This window comes from Squalius cephalus (assembly GCF_949319135.1).
Source record: "Squalius cephalus genome assembly, chromosome: 2".
NCBI lineage: Eukaryota > Metazoa > Chordata > Actinopteri > Cypriniformes > Leuciscidae > Squalius > Squalius cephalus.
In genome coordinates, this window is record NC_137123.1 from 6,813,874 (window position 1) to 6,824,494 (window position 10,621).

A 10,621-nucleotide genomic window follows, 5' to 3' on the forward strand; every position below is an offset into this window, starting at 1 on the left:
CGAATGCCACCCAGACCCCAGCACAGCCAGTCCTGACACCTCCTGAGATCCACACACCAACAGCACGGATGGATGCCCACACACAAGATCGAGAAAGCACACCTAGTCACATCCATGCAGAAATAGTCATCTTAATGGACTCTAATGGCAGGTTTATTAATCAAAAACAGCTCTTTCCCAACCACAAATCCTCAAAACTTTGGTGCCCAAACACAGAGAGTGCCCTTCAACAGCTCAGCAAAGAAACACTTGGTGACCCCAGTCACATCATCATACATGTGGGAACAAACGACCTGAGGACACAACAGGAACGAGTGGCACAGTCAGTCACACAGGTGGCAATTAAAGCAACACAAACTTTCCCAAAATCAAAAATAATTATCTCCACCATCCTTCCCAGAACCGATTTCCACCCCCGCACTATACAGAGAGTCAACACAGACATCTCACGCGGATGTGCTGGAATGCCAAATGTTCATCTGGCACATCACCCTACACTGGACATTCACCATCTCCATGACCACGTCCACCTGCGTAGAGACAGCGTGAATGTGTTCGCTAAAAATCTTAAAGATGTTGCCCTCGGCCGAACCCCTGGCAGTCCCTCAAAGAGTCAGAGAGAATCCAACAACCCTCGACTAACGAGACGCTTCATCCCAGCCTCAGCACACAGCGTCTTCCCGCCGCATCCACCCGAGCCCTGGAGACTCCATCGCCCCGGCCCGCTGTACCCACACCCTGAACTCCAGCGCCCACGCTTCCGGCCTCCACATCCCATACACAAACACCACCGTCAGCATCAGCAACGCCGAGACCCGAGGCCACCATACCAGCGGAGGAAACAGCCAGGACCCAGAGAAGCCCCGGCGCTGGATAACAACACCCCGACAGCGCAGAGGTCATCAGCCCCGCAGCCAGACGTCCACAGACCCGAGCAGGAGCCGCTGAGCTACGCCGCAGCCCTGAGAGGCCCAAACGACACGCACAGCACCAGTCTGAGAGAGATCAAGGACATGCTCAACCTGATCTGCACACGGCTGATGGACTAGTCGTGAGTAAAATACACTAAATTCAACAGGTGCACTGATTAATATATATATATATATATGCATGTGTATATGTGTATATACGCATGTATACAAAAAAAAAAAAAAAAAAAAACTCTAACACTAACAATACAAATATGTATATGTATGTATGTTTACATTTTAAACGGGTTCAAGTTGAGTTGGTTCTATTCTAGAGGAATGTTAAAATTGTTTATTGACCGCATGAAACCACTGACAATCACAGTTTGGAACATCCAAGGCATTAACTCATCAACTTTTGGATGTAAAATCAAAACCTTGGATTTTAAGAAAAGTGTTTTAGATATAGACATAATAATCTTACAGGAAACATGGCGCAGAACTGATGAGGTCACTCTCTGTCCCCCAGGATATCGGGAAATACGCATATCGTCCCAAAAACACAAAAAAGTCACACGCGGGAGAGATTCAGGGGGCATCATAATCTGGCACAAACTTGAAATTGATAAGTACATCCAATTAATCAAAAAATAAGAATCTCATATCTGGCTCAAAATCAATAAACAGCTCAGTCAAACTACAAAAGATATATTCTTATGTGCTCTTTATATTCCTCCCTCTGAATCTCCTTACTATAACGAGAACATCTTTGAGACCCTCCACAGCCAAATCAACCACTTCCAGGCCCAGGGAAGTGTGCTGATGTGTGGGGATCTCAACGCTAGAACAGGATCCCTACCCGACTACACCACAGACAACGGGAATAATTATATATTTGGACAGAGCTTTCAACAAAACAGTGTCAACTTTTCAAGGACTAACTCTGATGCTCAGGTGAATAAAACCGGCAGGCTTCTACTTGAGCTCTGTCGAAGCCTCGGTCTGTACCTCGTCAACGGCAGGGTGAGAGGGGACTCTCTAGGGAGATACACCTACAGCTCATCTCATGGTTGCTCAACAGTTGACTACATGATCACAGACATAGATATATTCTCTTTCAGAGCATTCACGGTCAAACCACTAACACCCCTATCGGATCACAGCCAAATTACTCTGTATCTAAAAAGGGAAGAAAATACTAACATACACCCACAACCCAGTAAGCTGTACAACATCCAAAACATCTACAGATGGGTTCAAAACAGCACTGAACAATACCTGACCGCACTCAACCACCCCCAAGTGTGCTTTCTCATGGATAACTTCATAGATTATGATTATCCTCATAATGAAGATGGCGTAAATCTGGCTGTAGAAAACATAAATTACATATTTGATTATCTGGCAACAATATCTAATCTTAAAACCACTAAGAAAAACCATAAGCAAAAACAAAAGAATGAAAAATGGTTTGATTCGGATTGTAAAAGAATAAAGAAAAATTTAAGACAGCTTGCAAACCAAAAACACAGACAACCAGACGATTCAGATTTACGTTTTCATTATTGTGAGGAGCTTAAAACATATAAAAACACACTCAGAAAGAAGAAAGAACAGTACATCCAAAATCAGCTCAAAACTATTGAAGATTCTGTCCAATCAAACAGTTTCTGGGACAACTGGAATCACCTAAACAATAAGAAACATGAACAAATGAACATGAACAAAAATACAAGACGGAGACACCTGGAAAAATCACTTTGAACAACTTTATAGCAAATTAGACATGAATATAAAACAAACACAAATATATGAAAAATTAAACCATATGGAAAACATAATTGGCAAACACCAAAATCCACTAGACTACCCAATCACAGAAGAAGAGCTGATGGATAAAATACAGGCTCTGCCAACAAAAAAGGCAAGAGGACCAGACGGCATCCTTAACGAGATGCTTAAAAATATAAACCCCAAATTCAAATTGGCTATCATGAAACTGTTCAACTTGGTTCTGAGTGTTGGCCATTTCCCTGACACCTGGGGGGTGTAGAGGGCTCATAACGCCCATATTCAAGAGTGGAGACACATCAGACCCCAACAATTACAGAGGCATCTGTGTGAGCAGCAATCTGGGGAAGATGTTCTGCAGCATCATCAACACGAGACTCGTCCACTTCCTCTCAGAGCACAGTGTCCTGAGCAAAAGCCAGATCGGATTCCTACCAAATTTTAGAACATCAGACCATATATTCACCCTGCATACCCTGATCGATAAATACATCAACCAAAACAAAACCAAAATATTCGCCTGCTTTGTAGACTTCCAGAAGGCCTTTGATTCGATTTGGCATGAAGGCCTTCTTTCTAAACTTCTAGAATCAGGTATTGGGGGCAAAACATACAACATTATAAAAACAATGTACTCAAACAATCAATGTGCAATTAAAATTGGCAATAAACAAACCGAGTTCTTCACTCAAGGGCGTGGTGTGAGACAGGGCTGCCCACTATCACCGACCCTCTTCAACATCTACATTAATGAATTGGCAAAACTCCTAGAAGAATCGGCAGCTCCTGGCCTCACACTTCACGACTCCTCTATAAAGCTCCTGCTGTATGCGGATGATCTGGTCCTGCTGTCTCCAACAGAAGAGGGTCTACAGCAGAACCTGGACACCCTGCATCAGTTCTGTCAGACCTGGGCCCTGACCGTCAACCCAACCAAAACTAAAGTAATAACATTCCAGAAAAGACCCAGATGTCAGGGAAAGGGACACAACTTCACCCTTGGTATGACCAAACTTGATCATGTCACAAGCTACACATACCTCGGGCTGAAGATAAGTGCAAATGGAAACCTTAATTTGGCCGTGAATGAACTGAAAGAGAAAGCAAGAAGGGCCTTCTATGCCATCAAAAAATCTATCCAAATTGAAATACCAATCAGAATCTGGCTCAAAATATTCCAATCAGTCATAGAACCAGTTGCATTATATGGCAGTGAAGTTTGGGGTCCTCTCCTAAATCACCAATTCGACAAATGGGACAAAAATCCGATTGAAACCCTGCATGCCGAGTTCTGTAAGAGTATCCTGAGAGTGCAGAGGAACACACCCAACAACGCATGCAGGGCAGAATTAGGCCAATATCCTCTTCTAATACATGTTGAGAAACGAGCCATCAAATTTTGGAAACATCTAAAAATGAGTGACCCCAACTCTTATCATTATAAAGCCCTTAAGAACCATGAGATGAACCCTGAGAAGAGCCCCCTCATTCAGCTGGTCCTGAGGCTCCACACACAGACTAACACCACTAACACTAACCAGCCTCAGGACACTGACACCCTCATCCACACAATCCGGCCCAACCACATCATAAAAGCTCAACGAGAGCATAACCTGACCTATTGGACTGAAACAACACAAAAACAGAGTAAACTAGAATGCTATTTGGCCCTAAACAGAGACTACACAACCGCAGAATACCTGAGTGCAGTGAAGGACTGCACACTCAGAAGAAGAATGACGAGGTACAGACTGAGCAACCACAGCCTGACTGTGGAGACGGGCAGATACAGGCAGAGCTGGCTGCCCAGAGAGAGACGCCTCTGCCCGTACTGTGACCAGGGAGAGGTGGAGACAGAGCAACACTTTCTCACCAGCTGTCCCAACTATGAGGACATTAGAGGGACTTTCTACACACAATTTGAAAAACTTTGCCCTAACTTCCTAAAATTGAACAATAAAACACAATTCCAACACCTATTAGGTGAAAAAAGAGATTGTATCATACTAGCGGCAAGATACATCGATGCCTGTCATAAAAAGAGAGAGTTGACGACTATTCAGTGATGCGCTCACACACACACACACACACGCTCGTACACAAAACAAACACACAAACACTTACACACTGAATTCTAAGTTGTTCACAGAATTTTGAAATGTTCATAAACTGTTTTACTATTTTTATTTATTATTTTTATTTAATTGAATTATTATTATTTTCTGTACAAAATGTTGTAAATCATTTTATATGTTGTTTTCATGCTTTGGCAATACGAATGTATTTTTGTCATGCCAATAAAGCTTAATTGAATTGAATTGAATTGAGAGAGAGAGAGAGAGAGAGAGAGAATTTTTTGAATTTTAAATACACCTTTATTATAACAATTTAGTCTTGAATTATTCACACTTCATCCAACATTTTTTTATTTCTTTTATACACATGTATATTTAAAAAGTCAACACCAATTCATTTCTCTCACATAAAGTACACAATACCTCATCAACACACCTTCTACTTGTTCTCTAGTTGTTTTATGCGCACGTGAACGTCATGGCAACGTACAACACAAAGTGCCTCACGCGGGAAACACTTAACGTAACGCGTAAATGCGCGTAGCTAACATGAATCAAGCAAGTATGCATGGGCCGAGAAGTGTTGGCAAAATAACACATTAACGGACCGGAGGAAATAATATGGAATTTTTTTCTAGAAAACTAAACAAACAAAATAAATTCAACCACTTTCAAGGAACTGTATCTATTATGTTCATTTTCAAAAACTTTCCAGGGCCTTGAATTTTTTTTTTTTTTCGGTGCGATTGTTGAGCAAGTGTTTCCAGGGCGGTGTGAGCGTTGTGCAGACTGGTGTGAGTGTTAAAGTGTTAAAGTGGTGTGGTGTGAAAGTTTTTATTTTTGCTGTGATGGATTTTTTTAATTAATCAACTAAATAATCAACTAACATTTGTTTTTATTGCAGGAACGATATTCATAAGCTTTTAAATATTTCCAAACTCTTTGGGGAAAACTTGTGACTTTGAGTGTGTGTGTGTGTGTGTGTGTGTGTGTGTGTAAATAAAAAATAGGGGAAGTGAAACTAGATAGATTTCTAGTTCTCAAACCTTGTGATAAGTAATCGCAAAAACAGAGTTTGCTTGTGCCAGTGACAGAGGGAAAAGTTTGGGGCTTTTGAACCAATTGAACCAATCATATTGAAGGTGACATGTTAGTCACTATAATCTTATTTGTTGTTTTGATTCTATAAAAACTGTTGTATCCGTGTTTTCTGGTGGGATTCTCAATGGAATGTGTCTGAGATCCTCCGGCCTTGCTTCTTGGGAGAGATTCCCTGAGAACTGCTTGGGAAGATCTCCTGGCCGTGATTAAAGCATTTAAAGGACATTTGCTGAAGTCTGTTTGTCGATCATTCCTGCGCAGGAAGTAAGCTAGTTTAGGGGAACAAGTTAATTAGGTGACTATTATTGAACTGGGACGTCAATTTGTAGACGAGACCCAGATAGTAAGGTTTAGGGAAAAATCTACCACACTGCTTATCTTTGTGTTGATTTTTTTGTTGTCCGGTTTGTTAATAGTTTTTGTTAGTTTAGTTTGAGGGCCGTGTGTGATCCGTTATTTGGAGGCATGTCGGCTGAGCAAACACAGGGTTTGAGTTCACTCACAAGACGTCATGCAATTAAGGTGGCGTCTGCGGTGAGCGTCGAGGAACGTTGTTTGGCCGTTGGGGAAGTGGTGGGACACGCTAGCGTTTTGTCCGCTTCTAGAATGAACAATGCAACAGTGTTTTTTCTGGATAGTGTAGACAAGGCAAATGAGTTGGTAGAGCGGGGAATTGTTATTGATGGCGATATTTATTTCAGTTCTCTCACTCGCCTTACCAGCGAAAAAAGGTTATTCTATCTAATGTACCACCTTTTGTTAGTGATGGATTTCTAACGCAAGCTTTGACACGCTATGGAAAGTTGGTGTCCCCAATAAACTGTCACGGTTGATGAATTCATTGACTATTCCTGGCGGCTGTGTGTGTGTATGTGTATGAGTGTGTGGGCGTGGTCACTGATTATTCTCCGGAAGAATCAGCGACAGGTGATCCTCATCTCCAGTTACTACTTATACTCACCTTGTGCGTCTTGTGTTTGTCAGATCGTTGTTTGTGGATGTTCCCCGTTCAGTTCCTGTTCATCCTCATCTCCTCGTGTCTCCAGCCTGAGTCCCGTTTGGATTGTTCGTCTTTGCAGTTTGTCTTCACGTCTCGTCTTCACTGGGATTTCACCTCACTCATCTGACCGTGCTTCGCCGAGTTGCCCACGCAAGCCTGCGCTGCCAACGCACCCTGAGCTCTCTTCTGAGGATTGTGAGACCTGCCTGCATTGACTGTGTCTGTTCCTGTTTTCTTCCTACACGTTCTGAGTCTGGTTTCTATGATTTGTTCAATAAAGAACCAGTTTTACTTGCTATTGTCTCCTCGGTTACTTGCCGTCACATAAACAAGATTTCAATTAGTAGCGAGTAGCCTTTATTGAAACATATTGCTTCTTTTAGGTGCTTTGTTTACATGATTATTCCGGACGATGCGATCTAGATCTGACACTGAATTTTCACCGAATTGATGATTTTAGCTATGCTACTTTCATCACTACTGGAAAAGTCAGATGCTTTGGATGTGGTAATAAAAGACATTTAATTCGGAATTGTCCGAACAAAAATACTGAGGGAGAGGAAGGAAAAGAAAATGGAACAGTTAAACAAGGTAGTGACGAAAAAGATGTAAATGCATTTTCATACGAGTCTTTTAAATGATAAATTATTTTTAAAAAAATTTGAAAGGTATTTAAGGAGAATAAATCTTCCTTTAAATCTATACAACAATGGTGGTTTGTTGCACCTTGTTTATTATATGGCAAGGTGCCGATAAAACAATTTACGCAACAATATACTCAGATGTCACAAAATAATTGAATCATTCTATAGATATGCTTGAATAAGAATTGATGGATTTACAAAAGTTTTTTCAAACCTCAAGTGATAGTAATTTATAATTGATAGTAAAAAAAGCTGAACTTAAAGAGCTGTTAGAGCATAAAGCACAAGGAGCATTAGTTGTAATATTGATCAGATGGATGCACCTTCCAAATATTTCTATGGTCATAAGAAGAAAAATGGGCAAAAACGTTTAATCCATGCTCTGCGTTCTGAGATGGGACTTTATCTAATCCCAGACAGATGCATTCGGTAACAATGCGGTTTTATCAGTACCTTTACAGAAGTGAACTTGAACCCAAAAAGAGGGAATAATCTCCTTTCCTAGAGGATCTACCCAAGATCTCAGAAGACTCCAATGAAGAACTGGGATGTGGCCTAACTCTGGGAGAGCTCTATAAGACACTCCGAGATATGGAGTCTGGGAAAGCTCCAGGTGTGGATGGGCTTCCAGTGGATTTTCTGAAAGCTTCCTGGTCGGAGATGGGAGTTGATCTGCTGGAGGTGTTCGATGACAGCTTACTGAACTGTTGAGCTGCCGAAGGTCAGTGGTTACTCTTCTTCCCGAAAGAAGGAGATATCACTGAGATTAAGAACTGGAGGCAGCATCACTTCTGTGCAGTGATTATAACTGACTTTCTTAAAGGACAATTCCGGTGAAAAATGAACCTAGGGGTAATTAACACATGGTTACCGAGTCGATTGTTCCCTAGGATGCGTTTTCATGATAATCGAATGTAAAGAGTTTTATCTCTAAAAACAGATTAGCTCATAACACTAGTATATGGGGCATAGTGTAAGTAAAAAAAAGTTTGTGCGTTCGTGGCTCGACTAGTCGAGACTGTTTTCCAAGATGCCTGCTACCTGTAAACGTGTAATGTACTGTCTTTATAAAGTATCTTCTTATTAAACTGTCTGTACACTTACAAATGTTCTCAATGCTTCGGTTTGCATGTAGGGACCCTCATTATGCTACCGTGTTAGTGTGAGGCTATTTTGAGCCTTGTTAGTGGTATTAACTAGCGATTTACTTTTACTTACACTATGCCCCATATACTAGTGTTATGAGCCAAACTGTTTTTAGAGATAAAACTCTTTACATTCGATTATCATGAAAACGCATCCCAGGGAACGATCGACTCGGTAACCATGTGTTAATTACCCCTAGGTTAATTTTTCACCGGAATTACAGATCAATCTTATTGCGAACTGAACAGGTCAATTTTTGACAATATTTTTTTTTAATTAGAGATATTAATTAGAGACACAGACTTCCTGTTTCGAATGCGCATGCATCGCGTCTGAACGCGTTGTTGTCTTTGGCGCTTCATCGATTGATTTATAATTCTTGATTGTCTCTTTAAACTCCCTTACAACGAACATTTTCTACTTTTCCTCACCTCATAGTTACAACGCGGACTGTTGAGCAGACGCGTCTCAAGCCTATTAGTGATCCAATGCCGGATACTCTTAAAGGTTACTCCCTTGGATCACGGCTGAACGCGTCTTCTCCACACTCACTTACAAACAAAAAATTTTTCGCCTATCGTGCGTCTATTCTACACCCGTACCACTAAAAAGACGGATTATATCCAAGACTTCAGCCATAAATTAGTATTAATATTGATAGCATCACTGGTAGTGTCGTTGCTAACTTAACATTACTGTCCATCTGTTAAAATGGTGAATATATCATATGTAAGTAGTCTACCTTTTGGTGCAGGTGAGGACACATTTGAGCTGCACGCGGTGCAGTCTGAGCTGGAAGCTGTTGAGAAACAGATCCACGACCTTTTAGTGAGACAGGCCAAGCTGATAGACCGGCGTTTGGCTCTTGAAACATCACGCGTCGATGCACACAAATCAGTGACTAACGTTACTAACCCGCTGACTCCGACCTCGTCTACTCCGTGCGTTTCTCAACATCGGTCCCGAGCGTCGAGGTCGCGATCAGCCATGGTCTCGTTCACTCCGGCTCCAACACGCCACCACGAAGCCTGGATGGTTCCGCAGCGGAAGACGCGAGTCAGGTCTAGACCAAGAAAACTCTCTCCGACCCTCCCGGCTTTCGAGATATCCACACAAAACCGCTTCTCCCCTCTTCGTGAAACAGAACGCGATGCTGTGATCATCGGCGATTCCATCATTCGACACGTACACGCTACGTTAAATAAAAGTAAGGTGCATAGTCACTGCTTTCCTGGTGCTCGTGTTTCTGAAATCGCTGCTCGCGTTCCCGAGATTCTGAACGAGTGCGTCGGAACTGTGGTCTTGCACGCGGGAGTGAACGACATCAGGCTGCGCCAGACGGAGGTTCTGAAGAAAGACTTCAGGAATCTGATCGATACGGTACGCAGCAAATCGCCTGAAATAACGATCATTGTGTCAGGACCGCTTCCCACGTACCGACTAGGACATGAAAAGTTTAGTCGATTATTCGCGCTAAATGAATGGTTAATGTCATGGTGCAATGAGCAGAAACTGCTCTATGTAAATAATTGGAATCTGTTTTGGGAGCGTCCTAGGCTTTACCGTGCTGATGGCTTACACCCAAGCAGATTCGGATCGGATCTTCTGTCAGATAACATCTCCAAAATGTTAAATACCTTTTGACTAGTAACCAAAAGTCCAAATCATAGTCTCTGCTGCACCAATTTAACTGATATAAATACTAGTGTTGAACATTGCATATAAACTGTGTCTATTCCTCGTTTAGTGAGATCAAATAATAAATCTACTGCAGGATCTAGAAAAAATCGAATTGTTATTAAACCAGAAAATGTTGCTATTAGTAATCAAAAACAATTTCTAAAGCTAGGTCTTCTAAACATTAGATCACTCACACCTAAGGCAGTTATTGTAAATGAAATAGTCACAGATAATAGCTTCGATGTACTTTGCCTTACTGAAACCTGGCTTAAACCA